This window comes from Urocitellus parryii, chromosome 8, assembly GCF_045843805.1.
Source record: "Urocitellus parryii isolate mUroPar1 chromosome 8, mUroPar1.hap1, whole genome shotgun sequence".
Taxonomy (NCBI): Eukaryota; Metazoa; Chordata; class Mammalia; order Rodentia; family Sciuridae; genus Urocitellus; species Urocitellus parryii.
The window spans coordinates 129,799,953-129,816,387 of record NC_135538.1 but is presented as its reverse complement, the minus strand read 5'-3'; the positions used below and the strand labels follow the sequence as shown (position 1 = coordinate 129,816,387).

The following is a 16,435-nucleotide window of genomic DNA, read 5'->3' as shown; positions in this document are numbered from 1 at the left end:
ATAATAATAAGGAGTGCTGGGTGTGGTTGCACATGCCTGTAATCCCAGTGACTGTTGAGGCAGAGACAGGAGGATCTCAAGGTCAAGGCCAGCCCCAGCTATTAGCAAGGCCTTAAGCAATAGGGAGACCCTATCTCATTAACAAATTAAAAGGCCAGGCCATGTGGCTTAGTGGTAGAGAACCCTGGGTTCAATCCCCATTACAAAAAAATAAAAAATAAAAAATAAAAGCCAATGTTCTGTGGATGCCAGAGAACCACTGTGAAGCCCCCCCCCCCCCCCCCCCCGTTCCATCCAGAGCTCTTGTACTGGCTGTTTCTCACTGGGCACATGACTTCCCTTGTGAGCCCCAGTGTCCATGAGGGAAAAGCAGCTAGTAGGACCACTCTGGTGTGGATATTTGAAAATTATGGAAAGTACTTGGCCTGTGCTAGGAGCTCACAGGTCACCAGGTCATCATCAGCCTGACTCTCTTCATTCTCCATCCTCTCAAGGTTGGAAAGACCCCAGGGCACATCTGTAGTCACTTTCCTTGAAGGAGCCCAGGGTTCAAAGCCATCATGACCTAGAAGAAGAGCAGGCTGCAAAGGGAATTGGGGCCTCCTCTACCCCACCTTGAAATCCACTTATCTATCTCAAGAAAGAACACTGGAGGTTGCTGCCTCTGGACAGATGTCCCTTACAAGATAGTGTCTGTCCCCGGGGCTCATTCAGATTCTAAAGAGGTAGCCCAGTGGTCAGACCTGCTGGGTTCCATCCCCAGTGCATGTGTATACACACACACACACACACACACACACACACACACACACACAAATGTGCGCGCGCGCATGCAGTTCCGGAACTATTCATTACCCAAATAATCACTTATAAGCCCTTGAAATTGCCTACACTCTACATTATCTTCCTGCTGTATAGACAAAAAAAAAAAAATGACATATAAGTTTGGCTAGGCATGATGGCACATGCCTGTAATTCCAGTTGCCCTGGAGGTAGAGACAGGAGGATTTGGAGTTCAAAGCCAGCCTCAGCAACAGCAAGGTGTTAAGTGTCATCTGTGGCCCTCAACAGCTAAGCACCTCAGTGAGACCCTGTCTCCAAATAAAATACAAAAGAGGGCTGGGGATGTGGCTCAGTGGTGAAGTGGCCCTGAGTTCAATTCCTGATACCCCTCCCCCCCCAAAAAAAAATAAATAAAATAAAAGATAAGATTGTGGATAAGTTTAAGCATGTGGGAATACCTGAAATCCTAGAGACTTGGGAAGCTGAGGTAGGAGTATTTGAAGTAGAGGTCAGCCTCAGCATTTTAGTGATACCCTGTCTCAAAATAAAAACAAAACAAAACAAAACAAAAAAACAGCCAGGTATGATTTAGGAGTGAAGCAACCTGGGTTCAATTCCCAGTGCAAAAAAAAAAAAAAATCAAGAAACCCAGAGACAGCTAGGTTCCAGGCAGAAGTACCCAGAGGAGGCCCAGCTGGGGAGCCAGGAGAAATAGATCCCAAAGGCACAGCACAGCCAACACCCCTTCTCCCAGTGGCAGCAGGGCTTCCCTGGGAGGTACAGGGATGTGGCCCATTAAGCTGTAGCTCTCTAGGTAAAGGGAAGGACTTCATGGCCAAGTGGGTCTGGGCTCAGTGCTGCCTCCACCGATCCCATCTTCTCTAAAAGTTCTAACATTCCAGCTGAAACTTAGTTACTTAATCCACCCTCCCTGATCCCAGGGCTGAGATGGAACCCAGAGCCCTGTACATGCTGGGCTGCCCCACCACTGAGCACCCTCACCAGCCATGTCTATCCAGGACTTGCTCTGGGCAAGGAGGTTCACCACCTGTCTCTTCCCCTGCCCAAACAGAAGTCCTGTGGAACCACTGGGGCCAGGGCTGCCCATGAGATGTGGAAATGCTTATTGTTTCTGTTTCTTCTCCTTTTAACATATTTCATTTCTTTTCTGGGCTAGGGGTTGTTCCCTGGTTGCCTCCCACCCTTGGCTGTAACCCCACACACTATCTATAGGCCTCACTCAAGATACCAGCAGAAGGGAGGGCAGAATTGATGGTGAGCTGACTCTGGGCTTTCAGCGGATCCTCTCTGTGTCTGCAACACTGTCCTCCCAGCCCCTGTGGCTGCTCAGGTGAAAAGAGAGTTGCCCATTGACGGAGGGCTGCTGTCAGAGGCCACTGCCTTACATGGAGGGCTGCAGAATCCTGGAGTCTATGACATTCACTTTCCACAAATCAGGAACTAACAGATTTCTTTTTTTCTTTCTGATTCTGAGGCAGAAACCACACAGGCTCTAGCATACAAGTAAGAAGTTGCTGCACCTGGTGCCATGAGTTCTGAACTCAGGAAGAAAGACACAGAGGTATCCAGGTAGCATTTCCTCGAGAGTCCATTGTCCATTTACCCCTTTGGAGAAACAGGCCTGGAGAGATCAAAGGACCTGATCACTGTCAGAGCCCTCAAGTCTATGCAGCAGTAATGACAGGAGTGGGGCTCAGGGGTGGGGGGTGGGGCTTGCCTAGCAGGATGGAGGCCCTGGGTTCCATCCCCAGCACTGAAAAATAGACAAATAAAAGCTCCTTAGCAATAAAAAGAATGAACTTTTAATATGTGTAATAAGGATGAATCTTGAAACAGTCATACTGAGTGAAAGAAGCCAGACCAAATAGAATAGGAAAGTTCTAGAAAATGCAAGTTATTTTAAAGTGACAGAAAACATACATCTTTGATAACAGCAGCCTTGAAGTCCATGAGGCATTGGCAATAAATTACCACTGAGTGTATCTGCAATATCTATTGAACTTGTGTGACGTTAGTAAGGTCATTAACTGTTTCAAGTTCATTATTTCTGTGCCCTGTCTGTGCTTGCTCTGAAGGATCAAGACACATTACCCCAAAATATGCTGCACTGGCCTAAGGACTAAGTGGAGGAGGACTAAGGGCAACTGAGGCTCCCAGATGCAGGTAGAGTTCTCTGCCTTTGCTCTCTCTGCAAGACAGGGCTGTCCTGGGAGGAAGGCCCTCATGGAAGATAGGGCCAATGCCACTGCCAAGAGGAGTCTGCGTCCACAGTCCTCCTGGCAAAATCCCTCTCTTCCCTTACTTCTGTCCTGTATTTCCATCCTTCCTACTCACCACTCTGAGCTCACATGATTCTTGGCAGAATTCATTTCCCAGGGCTGGGGATGTAACTCAGTGGTAGAGCACTTGCCTAATAGTGTGAAGCCCTGGGTTCCATCCCCAACAATGCAAAAAAAAAAAAAAAAAAAAAAAAAGAAAGAAAAAAAAAGAAAAGAAAAGTGAAGAATTTATTTCCCTGCACCTGGAGAATGTAAGGCAGCAGCCAGCTTCTTCAAGTCCAGAGGGAGACAGAGTCAGCCTCCACTATGCCCCATCAAAGGGCTCTCCCAGCCACGTGCAGTGGTGCACACCTGTAATCCCAGCAGCTCAGAGTTTCAGGCAGGAAGATTGCAAATTCAAGGCCAGCCTTAGCCACTTATGTAGGCCCAAATCAACTTAGTGGGATCCTTTCTCTAAATAAAAAGCTGGGGATCAAATAAATTTAAATAAAGTGTTCATCCAATATGTCCTGCTCTCTTTGATAAACCCAAAGTCAACCCTTCACTTGGGCTTTTTTTTTTCTTTTTCATGTTTTTTTTTTTTTTTTTTTTTTTTTTTTTTTTTTTTTTTTTTTTTTTTTTTTTTTGTGCATGGTGTGGTTGAACCCAGGCACACTCTTCCCCTGCCCTTTTTATTTTATCTTGAGATAAATTCTAAATTGCTGAAGCTGGCCTTGAATTTGCAATCCTTCTTCCTCAGCCTCCCAGGTAGCTGGGATTATGGCTTTGACATTTCAAGGTTGAAGAATTCAAGTCTTAGGGTGGAGCAGGGGGGAAGGCCAATCCTCCCCCCGGGGAACATTTGGCAGATTTTGGAGACATTGTTGGTTGTCTCAAAGGATGCTACTGACATCTGGTGGACATAGGCCAGGGATGCTTGGGTGCACAGGACAGCCTCACCACAAAGAATGATGCAGCCCTGGGGAGAAACCAGAAATGGAGTGAGGGAAGCAGGAGAGGAAAAAATGAATACCAGTGGGATTCCAGGCATGTCCAGGCTCAGCTCTATCCCTGGGGGACCCTGGAGCACGCATTGTCTCCCAGGACTTGTTCCACCTTAAGTAGATCCAGTGGGCTTTTATACCCCAGTCGCCCCTGCCCTTAGTCTCTGGCATGGGCTTGGGAGAGTGTGGGGAGAGGGCACAGGCCTCTGGACATGGCTCCCCCCTGTGGCTGAGTCCAGTTATGCTCCTGTCTTCCTGAGTCTGCTGTAACTTCACATTGGTAGCCTGACATTGGCCAAGACACAGAAAAGGTCAATTACTACAAACCAGGGGCATTTTTTTTCTCTTCACACCCTTGTGGGAAAGGGTGTCAGCCTGGTGGAGGCTGTGTTGGTTTGAGGGCAAGTGCCATAGAAGGCTGCCCCTGTGTACTCTGAAGCTGGGCAGCGGTGGTGGGGTGGGCAGAGCCTGACCCGGGGAAGTCTCCTCTTGCCAGGCAACTTGGCTGCCTTGGGAGGCCAGTGCCCATCACACTAGTGGGGACTGCAGTAGAGGATGGGGGCCGGCAGTGGAGGCAGTGCCCCTATAAAGAGCAGGGAGGGAGGGAGCAGCTCCTTCCTGCAGCCTCCTGCTGCCCCTAGCCTGCTCCTTGCCCCACTGTCCCTCCTGACCCCTGTGGGGTGTGGTTGAGGACAGGGCGACATTAAAGAGAGGCTGGGACGTTGGAGGCTGGAAGCACCACAGTGGGAAGACTCATGGAGCCTCTTACCAAGTAGATTTTAAATGGAAAGAGCCCAGCTGGCAGCCTCAGGCCTGGGAGCCAGGCAGCTCTGGTTACCTGCCCTCCCTGGAGCTTTAGAAAGGAGTGGCAGTTCCTTGAGAGTCCTTGGTAGGAGTGTGCTCAAGGGCTCATGAGGCTTTCTCCCCAGCTCCCAAGGGGAGCTCCACGGCAGCTCCCACCACCTCAGGCCACACCAGACCACATGCCACCTCACACCCAAGGGGTTGGCAGAGTCACAGCAACAAGGGCCATTGAACACACAGAGAAATCAGAACCCTTGTCTGTGTCTAGTGGAAAAGGGCCCAGATTTTGTTCCCATAGGCAGCTCCTGGAGTCACCGGGGGACCCAGAGATTCCACCCTCACAGATTCACCTGGGGGGACTGACAGCATGCTCAGGAGACACTCAAGTCCACGGGCGTCCTCAGCAGACCACTCACAGCTGCCCAGGAGCAGAGGTGTCCAATGTCCAGGCCCCACTGAAGGGATAAACAAGGTATGGGCTTCGAATAGCAGACGCTGAGGAAAGAGCTCATAGGAACTGTCCAGAATAGGAAGTGGACACAGAGGTAGATTGGTGGCTGCCAGGGCTTGGGGAAGTGCCACAGTCTGGCTGGGCACAAACCAGGAGTCACTGAAGCAGGAACAAACTTTATTTTTGAACTCCACCAAAACACTTCACACATGCTCCTGGGGCATGGGGGTCACTGCTGATGGGCATGGAGATGAAGTGTTCTGGAGCTGGACACTGGGGATGGCTGTATGATGCTAAAGCCCCTGGCTGCACCATTGCAAAGGCTGAGCTTCCAGGCTGGCGAGTGGCTCTCAGGGAGAGCACAGAAAGCTCCAGGTCCTGGGCTCCATCCCCAGCACCACAGTGAACAGAAGAATGAGCGTTAGGTGTGTGACCCACATCCCAGTTTTTAAGAGAGGGAAGAAGCCCTGTGGTGTGCATCCTCTTGGTCTCCAGAGAGGGCTGGACAGCCCCAAAGCAGCCCAGCAGAGAGGGGGTGGGAACCTGGTAGAGCAAATCCAGGAGGGAAGAGAAGCTCCAGGGAAGCAGGAGGCGCCCTGTGCCCCTGAGAGGCGGTCATGGGGATGCGTGGAAAGGCTGCCCACAGGGCAGAGGAACACCCGTGCCAGGGGGGACCAAGGAAACATAAGCGGCTCCCAGAGCCCCAGGCCCAGGGCCGTGCCCTTTGTAAGGCAGAGAGGAAAGTTTTCCTTTAATGTAAGGAGTGTGAATCTCCCTGTCCCTGGGCCTCACACAGGATGTGCAGCTTTTAAATCATTGAAAAGGGCAGGAATTTATCACCCATCCATTCATCCCACCCACCTGCCATCCAAAACTCACCCATCTGTTCATAACCCACCCACTTATCCAAACCTAAAAGAGAGAGAGAGAGAGAGAGAGAGAGAGAGAGAGAGAGAGAGAGAGAGAGAAGGAGGGAGGGACCGAGAGGTGTCAGAGGGATTCCTTAAGGGAGCTGGCTCAGGTGATCATGGAGGCTGGGATGTCCCATGATTTGCAGAAAGTTGGAGACACTGGGAAGCCTGTGGTTCAGTCCAAGTCCATGCTGGAGAACCTGGGGTCTGACGTCCAAGGTCAGGAGAAGGGTGTTGGCTCCAGAAGAATGTGCCAGTGAGTTCACATTTTCTCTGCCTTTTTGTTCTGTCCAGGCCCTTGGCTGATGGGACAAGGCCTGTCCACACTGGGTAGGAGCCACCATCCACCAACTGAAAGGCCAGGCTCCGCCAGACACCCCCAGAAAGGGCGCTGTTGCAGCCCCCTGAGTACCCCTTAGCCCCAGGCAAGCTGATGCCTTAAACTAACCGTCAGAGAGGGTGACATGGGAAGGTTTCTTTGCCTGGGATTGGTAGGGAGGGCCTCTCTGAGAGGCTGACCTTGAGAGGAGATCTGGATGCCAAGACAGAGGAAAGACTTGAGGGAAAGTATCCCGGATAGAGAGGACAGCAGGAGCAAGGGTCCTGTGGCTGGGACCAGCTGGAATTATGCAAGGATTCCAAGGTGGGTGGGGGGCTTCAGGGTGCTAATAATGGGGAGAGGGACAGAAGCAGGTATTTTTAGGACCCTCAGGACAGCATCATGGGCTAAGGGCCATTGGAGTGAGCAGCAGGCCCCACTCAAGTGCCCCAGGTGTTCAGGTAGAGTGGAGATACTCTGCTCTGCTTGAATATTTTGTGACTCTAGCATCCTAACCCTTGGGTACAATATTCCTCCCACCAATCCTTCACCTTCTATGGTTTCAATTAGCTGTAGTCAACCATAGTCTGGAAATAGTACATGGAAAATTCCTGAGATAAACACTTCATGAGTTTTAATAACATTTATTTATTTGTTTGTTTATTTTGTACTGGGGATTGCCAGTACAAAATCTGGCTTTACCAATGAGCCTAATCCCAGCCCTTTTTATTTTTTATTTTGAGACAGGATTTTGCTAAGTTGCTTAGGGGGCTTTGCTAAGTTGCTGAGGCTGGCCTCAAACTTGTGATCCTCCTTACTCAGCCTCCTGAATCTCTGGATTACAGGCATGCACCAGCACACCTGGCTAAATAACTTCTATTGTAGTATAATGCTAGAATTATTATATTTTGTTAGGAGTATTGCTGACCTCTTACTGTGTCTAATTTATTTATTTATTTACAGTCCTGGAAATTGAATCAAGGGCCTCACCCATGCTAGGAAAGCACTCCACTGAGCCACATCCCCAGCCCTTTTTATTTGATTTTGAGACAGGGTCTCACCAAGTTGCCCAGGCTGGCCTTGAAGGGGTGATCCTCCTGCCTCAACCCCCTGAGTAGTTTGGATTATAGATGTGTGGCCACTGTGCTGGGCACTGTGACTAATTTATAAATTAAGGTTTACATAGGTGTGTATGTGCAGGGTAACATATGGAATAAGTGGAGTTGGGCACCCTCTGTGGTTGCAGGCATCCCCTGGGGTCGTTATGAACAAGGGTTACTGTGAAGCTTCCCCAGATGCCCAGCTAGACGGCTGCGGTGGGCTTCTGAAAGGCCAGCACAGTGGGCTCTGGTGTGGACCAGCTGCACTGTGCCCCGCCTCCCCACTCCCAGGGACTCACCATCCAGCCAGGTCACTTGCTGTAGCTCTTGACCTGAGAACCGTGTGTCTGTGTGTCCGTCTTTTTGGGCCCCAGTTGAGAGGCCTGCCTGCCAGGCCTGGGCCAAGGTTGTTATTTAATGACGAGTGACAACCTCAGTTCTGGCCTCATCTGTGGGGACAGAGGATTCCACAGGGAGGAAGGGACCTATCCCATGGGGCCACCATAGAGCCCCTGAGGAGGTCCCTGCGTTTCTCACCTCCAAGGTGATGGCTGGGGTGTGTGCCAAGTCCACAGCCTCCCCGGGAGCCCCAGGACTTTCCGGCTTCCTCGACGTCCATCCTGTGCCTGCTCCAGGGCCGCGCTACCTTGGCTGAGCAGCGGCAGCCCTGCCCCAGGGAAGCTGCTCAAGTTTCTAAACACGAGTGGAGGGAGCCTGAGGAAGGGGAGGTCTTACAGTCCAGGGAAGAGACTGGAGGCATATATTAGAGGGCTTGTCCTCAGCCTGTCCATGGGACTAGGCCTGGTCCCCCGCAGCGGGCATGGTTCCCATTTCTGTGACAGGCAGGGTGGCTCTGTCGTGTGCTGGGGGCTGAAAGGAAGCTCAGTATGTGAGCACCTCCAGAAACAGGCACTTCCAGATCAAGCTCCTGGGCAGGCAGGAATGGCCTGAGGAGGGCCCACAAGGGGCTGGAGCAGCGCCAGTGGCGGCCATGCTGTCCTGGGCAAAGGTGAGCAGACGTGGTGGCCTCTGGATGGATGCTGTCAGACTGGTTTTTTCAAGAGGAAGTCTCCCTGTCCCCACCTATCACCTGAGGGATGCAGCCTGGGCCAGGGGAACTCTTGCATTCAGGCAGGAAAAGTGACGGTGGCCAGGACATTACTTAGGTGTTCAGGTGTCCTCATTTGCCTTCCTAGGTGAGTGGGCTCTGGGGGTGGGTGGGTCGCATGTGTGGAAGCAGCTCCAACATTCATCCAGATTCTGAGCGCAGAGGGGCAGCTGGGTCCTTAGGCCACCACAGCAGGGCTGGGGACAGGTAGAAAATGGAGAATCCAGAGGCTGGTCTGCAGACTGACTCTGGGACTCTCTTCTGGTTCTCCAGAAGGCACTCTGGGACTCTCAGGGACAAGGGCAGGGAAGACAGTCAGCGGGCAGGGTGTACCCCTTGCTGCATGGGGCTCTTCCCATTCTGCCAAGAAGTCAGGGTCACTGACCCCCCAAGGAGGGCTCCTGGCTTCAAGAGGATCTGCAGCCCGCCAAGGCCACTGGCTGTGAGGACCGGCTGGTCACTCCCTGGGAGCTGCTGTGGAGACAGCTGACATTCATTCGCTCTGTGGTGGGATTCCATTTAGAGGCTCAGGGGGCCTGAGCACGGTGGTCTGTGCCGGATGCTGAAGGGATGGTTTCTTGGAAAACCAGCTCCTGGCTGGACTTCCAATGGGACTCGGAGCAAAGCGTGTGCAGGAATTGGTCCCAACTGTGGTTGTGAAGATTTCCCAAAAAAGGACATAGTATTTTTCCAGGGCCAAAATATAAGTCACACCCTGGGAAGGTATGTTCATTAAAAAAAAAAAAAATCCCATCTTCAAACAGCAGAGAACAGTGGTCTTTCTCATTTTTAAACTCTCTTTTTTTCCACAGAAAAACATTTAAAGTTTGGACGTGTGTTTATTAGCCTGGGGACTTAAGAACAAAGCTACCTTGTTGGTTGCAGGCAGGTGACACCCACAGGGGCCTGCAGATGTGGCTCAGGGGTAGAGTGCTGGCCTCACAAGCAGAGCCCCGGGTTCTACCCCAGCACCACAAAGAAAAAAGAAAAAGAAAAGAAAACCCAAAGGGGTTTCCTTCTCAGATCACTGCACAGGGTTTGAACAGATCACTTATGCAAATAATGAGTCACTTCAACCTTGAGGCCGCTGAAAAGGAGTTTTTAGCCAAGGTACAGAAATGGTGGCTATCTTAGTAAAAAATATTTTTTGACTGTGAGAGATTTTTATTCAATTTGTTGGTGTTTGGGGCTGGGGATGGGACCCAGGGGTGCTCTTCCACTAAGCTACAGCCCCAGCCTATATATATATATATATATATACATACATACATACATATACACATATATATGTATACACACACACAGTTGTAGATGGACACAATACCTCTATTTTATTTATGTATTTTTTAATGCAGTGCTGAGGATCGAATCCAGTGCCTCATCCATGCTAAGCAAGCATTCTACCACTGAACCACAATCCCAGTCTCACCAGCCCTTATTTTTTATTTTGAGACAGGGTCTCGCTAAGTTGCAGAGGCTGGCCTTGAACTTGGAATCCTCTTGCCTCAGCGTTCTGAGAAGCTGGAATCACAGGCAAGTGCCACTCCACCCAGCTGTAATAAAAATAGTTTTAAGACAAAATATTAATGCACTCTTAGAACATTGTTTTTTTTTCACTTGACGTTTTATCTGTCTGTGCCCGTTATTACAAAAATCATAAACGTCAAAATTCAGTACAATATCTGCACCAGTAGTTGCCTAAACAAAAGTTAATTTCTATAAAACTATTAACTTAATGCAGTTCTATTAAAAGAGATTCAAAATTCCCTCATTTAACAAGATATAAATAGTGTTATATATGTTTTAAAGCAGAAAAGCCCAAAAAAACCAAGAAGAAAATGTTAAATATTTTGGTCTGACGGTTCCTACAAGTGGTAACTTCCAATGCATATAAAGGAAATGTTCATGGTTAAAACTCTAGAGTGCAAGTAGAAAAACAGTCAATCATAATTTACCCCAGGCTACATCATTAAGTGGCATTAAGTGGGGGCACCATGTATGGCCCTATGTCACCGTGTTCTACATCTAAAGCCTTCCCTGCAAGGCAAGTTGCAAAGTTTAAATGAGAAGTCAGGAAAAAAGACACTCTCTCTCTCTTTTTTTTTTTTTTTTTTAAGCTGGGCATTGAACCCAGGGATGCTTTACCACTGAGCCATGTCCCCAGTCCTTTTTATTTTTTTTTATTCTGAGACAGGGTTTCCCTAAATTGCTGAGACTGGCCTTGAACTTTTGATCCTTCCTGATAGGAACAGGTGTGCTTTGTTTAGCTCTTTTCTTTGCACAAATCACTACTAGGCAACTCTGTGAGGCTACTCCTTGTGCTGGGAAGCAGCCACGTCATCAGGAACTCTACAGAGAAGAGCAAACCAGCTTTTCAAAACTACACCCATGTGTAAAAGGTAAATAACCACGCACCCCATTTATTGCCCCAGTTTATCGTGATTAGATATAACTCACAAAAAGAAAAATGGCAATTTCTAGTGACAATATTAAAACATATATAGACACTGGCATACGGAAAAAAATATATGCATTTTTTTTTGTGGTAGTGGGGATGGAACCCAAGGGAATACCACTGAGCCTCATCCCCAGTTCTTTTAGTTTTTGTTTTGTTTGGTTTTGTTTTTGAGACAGGGTCTTGCTAAGCTGCTTGAGGCTGGCCTTGAACTTGCCATCCTCCTGCCTCAGCCTCCTGAGCTGCTGGGATGACAGGCATGCGCCACCGCACATGGCTTGTTCCCAGTTTTTCAAAGGAATTTATATCCAGGAAGTAATGGTTTCACTGAGCATTATGTGAAAACCTCTCTTTTTTCCCCCCAGAATAATGTTCATGCTAAAACTGTGGGATGTGAAAAGTTCTGTCCCTGCCTCACTCAATAACCCCTTCAGGGACTGCTGCACAGGGCTGGTACCATGACCCTTGAGAGGCAGCGTGACCCTCGGGAGGCAGGTTGAAAGACTAGAGGAGACAGGGTGGGAACTTCATCCTCCAGAACCCACTAGAACAGGGCCTAGCACCATGTCCATTGCCTGGGCACCACCTCCTAAGGATTCTGGGAGAAACACACTCTTCAATGGGGCTGAGAAGGGTTCAAGCCTTCAGCTGTGACCCAGAGAGTGGTGCTCCTGGGGATGGGGAACAGGTGATGGCAGCTGCTCCACACAAGCCTGGCTGAGTGTGTGGCCAGGCTGTGAGCAGCAGGTGACCGACAGGTGATGACATTAAGTAGTGTCTGTCTCCTGGCTTCTGTGCTCCTCCCACTGAGCTCTTCTGGAGTCTTCTCCCCTCCCTGCATGGCCCAATGTGAGTGGAGCCTCCCTCTGTTCTGAGTGGAAACCTTCCCCCAGGAGCCTCCATTCCCATCAGGGTGTAAGTGTCGGCTGGAGCTTTCAGACAGAAACTCTAGCAGTGTCTCATGGCTCAGGATGACCAGTTTCCGGGTGCCTACATGGTTTTCTCAACAGAAGTGCCACCTTCCCAGACATCAGAGCCCACTTGGCAGCTCCCTAAGGTACTGAGGTAACCATGGAGACCAGGAGGAGGCTGCTCACTTCTCTACCTGCCCAGGGACTATGAGAAGACAGCCCCTCTGAGCCAAGGATCTCTGCTGGTGACCATAATGCTGGACCCGGAGTCTCCTCAAGGTTGGCGAGGGTAAAGAAGGGTAGAGAAGGAGAGTGGAAGAAGAGGAATGAAGGGAGGGAGGGGAGAGAAGAGGGAGTCAGAACCCGGTTTGAAGGCTACCGATCACAGGAATACTGGTTTAATATGTCAGCTTGACTGGGCTTCAGGGTGCCCAGATATTTGATTAGTTCTGTGTGTTCACTGAGGGTGTTTCTGAATGAGATTAACATTGGAATAGGTAGAGTAACTTAGGTGACCTTCCCTTATGTATTGGACACCATCCATTCCACTGAGGACCTGAAGCGAACAAGAAGGTTGAGAAAGGGGACATTTGCTCTCTGTCCCCCTGAATGCTGAGCTGGGGCTTTTCCTACCCTTGGATCAAATGTCTCCATTGGCTTCCAGCTCACCAGCCATGGCTCCTGTTCCTCAGCTTCCACAGCTATGTTAACCAATCTCTTATAGTAAATCTCCTTTTACACCTCCTATTGACTCTGTTTCTCTACTCCTCACAGACCCCTGAAGAATATGCCCTCTACCTGCTCTACAGCAGCTCCCAAGTTACTTTCTATCACAGGAGTTCATTGATTTTCTTTGTGGAGAGTTTCTCTACATGCAATGATACTTTTGGCTCCTTGCTGGCCTTCCAAAGAGAGCAGGACTGTCTTTCTTAATTAAATCAGTATCTGGCATTTAGCAATCACTCAAAAATTACTAATGGAAGCAAAATTAGAGAGATGAAGGAAATATAGCAGATATATTATGAAGCTGGGCACATTGGTGCAGACTTGTAATCTCAGCTCCTCAGGAGGCTGAGGCAGGAGGATCACAATTTAGAGTCTAAACTCAGCAACTTAGAACCTTAAAAAGGGGTGGGGATGTAGGTCCTTGGTAGAGCATTCCTGTATTCAATCCTGAGTGCTGCAAAAAGAAAACAAAAATATATCTATTATAAGTAACAAAGGAGGAATGTTTTCCCCAAATATCCCAGGACCTTCTTGAGAGCCTTCCATCCAAGATTCTGTCGCAGCCCTTCCAATGCTGCTCACAGGACGTCTTGCATCAACCCGGGGACACACAACCTCTCACATGGTCTCCAACCAAAGTGCTGTATTCCACATCCTGAAAAACGCTGCCTGTCACAGCCCACTACAAGAAAAGTTTTCCAAAAGTTCCAGAGAGGACGAGTCGGGGCCTGTAGAATGGCCCAGTGGGACAGGCTGAGGAGGACTCAGGAGGGGCTGGGGGAAGGGAAGCACCTTGACTCCAAAGAGACAAAGTGACTGTCCCTCCTCTGCAAGTTGCTGCCTCTCAGGAAGAGGGTTGGGGTTTGCATTATACCAATGAAGGTTTTTCCAAGGACTTACCAAAACAACAGCAGTGAACGCCCTGTGACCAGTTCTCATTTCTTTCCTTGATAACCATTTTTTAAAATTTTATTTTTCAAGGTCCTAGGGATTGAACTCAGGGCACTTTAACATTGAGCTACATGCCCAACTCCACCTCCCTTTTTAAAGACAGGGTTGCTGAGGCTGGCCTTGCTTGTGATCCTTCTTCCTCAGCCTCGAGGAACTGGGATTACAGGCATACTCTTTGTTCCACCTTAGCTGAACGCGGTCTTCTAGTCTGCTTGGGCCACTATAACAGAACACCACACCCGGGGTGATTTATAAACAACACATTTATTTCCCACAGTTCTGGGAGCTGGAATTGGGAGATGGGGGTGTCAGGATTGAGCTCCGATTCCTGGTTCATGGATGGCTGATTTCTGGCTGTGTCCTACCTGCTGAGGGAGTGAGGGGTTCTCTGGCATCTCTACTCTGAGGGCGATCAGGAGAGTCCCACCCTCAGGACATACCAAGGGCTTCACCCACCCTGGGGATAAGGAATCCACACAGAGGAGTGGGGGGAGGGACACAAAGGATCTATTGCACATAGATTGATTTGTTCTCCATACAACATCCCAAGGCTGCTGAGACCTATTATATGGATAGAATCCTGCTTCCATGGAGGAGGCTCTGAACTGGAGGCCCTGCCTGGGCAGCTTCCTGGCCTTGGGGAGGAGAGGTTGATCCTGGTCTCCCAAGCACAGCTCAGGCCCAGAAAGAAGGGCTGGAGATATGTCTTGGCATCTCCTGCAGAGACCCCAGCTGGATCCTCCCCGGCCCGCAGCCTGCACCAAGAGTTGGCCCTGCTCAGGAGCGACCCACCCAAGCTCCCCAGGCTTCTGGGCGCTGCGATGGGCGGGGCCAGCGGGCGCCTCAGTCCCCTTGGGGGAGGAGGCTCTGTTCTGTTCACGGAGGGTGGCCAGTGCCTCCCTGTCTTGGGCGCTTTCCCCTCCCTCTCCTAGAGGCTCCCCCGCCAGCTGGGTGTTGCCAAGGGACGCTCCTGAGCAGGAGATCAGTGAGGGACAGGCTGAACTTGCACTCCCTGAAGCTGGCCTCCGACAGCTGCCACAGCGCCACCCTGCGGTTCTCCTGGGACAGCAAGCACTGGATTTCATCCTGGCCCGGGGAGAGGCAGGTGGCCAGAGGGTCAGTCCCGCCCCACCCCAGACACAAGGAGACAGGAGCTGGCCCGAGCGGAACTGGGATTTCTCTAGACCTCAGAGTCACCATGGTGGGGAGAATCAGGCCTCGGGCTCTTCCCTGGGCTCCTAGAGGATTAGGCACCCTTTGGGTTTGGAGTTAGGGTGGCATGGGTGGCGCTACACTCCACTTAGGGCTGGGAACCTCTCTAGACCCAGTCACAGCCAGCCATGGCGGGGAGCAGGAAGTGGCAGCAGGTGCAGGGACTAGGAGCAGGGCCCACCCGGTGGCAGGACCCTCCAGGCTGCAGGGCCATCACCCCACTGATGCCACGCTCCTCTCCACCGTCCTCAGGGCAGAGAGGAAGAGAGGCTTGCCACTGTGTAAAGCCCCACCACCCCGACACAGGAGAGGGAAGGAAGAGGAGGCAGCTGAAGGGGGTCTTCCGGTGGCATCTGGTACTTTTATTTATTTATTTATTTTTGTACTGGGGACTGAACCCAAGATTGTCATCCACCACTGAGTTACAGGTTTCATAAGCTGCCCAGGCTGGCCTTGAATTTGGGATTCTCCTGCTTCAGCCTCCTCAGCGAATCACTGGGACAACAGGCATGTGCCACCACCCCCAGATGGAGTATTTGGTACTTGGAACTTGAGTGAAGCTTCCATGTGTTGAAGAGTCACCAGAAGACTGTGCTTGGATGCAGGCTCCCCAGGGATCCATCCAGAGGTCCTGGGGTGGGAGGCTACTCTGCATTTTTTTTTTTTTTTTTTAGTACTGGGCATTGAAACTAGAGGTGCTAAGTCACTGAGGCACATCCCCAGCCCTTTTGTTTACATTTTACTGAGAGACAGGGCCTTGCTAAATTACTGAGGCTGGCTTTGAACTCCTGGTCCTCCTGCCTCAGCCTTCTGAGTTGCTGGGATTTCAGGGAAGCACCACTGCGCCAGCCCACTCTGCATTTTCTAATAACTGGGGGATTCTGCTGTGGCCGGAAGCAACTTTGAGAAGCTTCACTATCCAAACATCCAAGGAAGGGGCCTGAGCTCACCCCTGATATGACCAGAGGAGGCCTCTTGTACTCTTCTTTCTGTATTGGGTTGACTGTAGGATTTCACTTGAGTGTTTGACTAATTTAAGAAGAATCCTCAAACCCTCCAGTCTAGAAAAATGTTAACAAAGGAGCCCATGCTGAGTAAGGGCTTGCTAATAATAACCACCACACCACCATCTCCACAAGGATCTCTCCATAGGACTCACCCAAGCTCTGCTCTGAGCACCTGACTTAGATGAACTCATTTAATCCTTACAACAACTCCGTAGAAAGGCCTCGATATCAGCCCCACTTTTCAGATGGGGAGTGGGTTCAGACAGGTGAAGTCACTACTCAAAGTTGGACAGTTAGTAAATGGCTGAGCCTGGATTCAAACCCAAGCAACCTGGCTCTGGAGCCAATATGCCTCCAAAAGGAAGAGAAAGGGAGAGAAGCCAGGAAGAGAGGGCAGGGTGGGAACGAAAGACA

At 50.2% G+C, this 16,435-nt stretch overlaps 1 pseudogene; it reads left to right on the top strand.

The window, feature by feature from the left end:
• The first annotated feature begins 15,142 nt into the window (after nt 1-15,142).
• The window catches only part of LOC113189889 (SH3 and PX domain-containing protein 2A-like), a 43,127-nt pseudogene continuing 41,834 nt past the window's right edge, over nt 15,143-16,435 (top strand).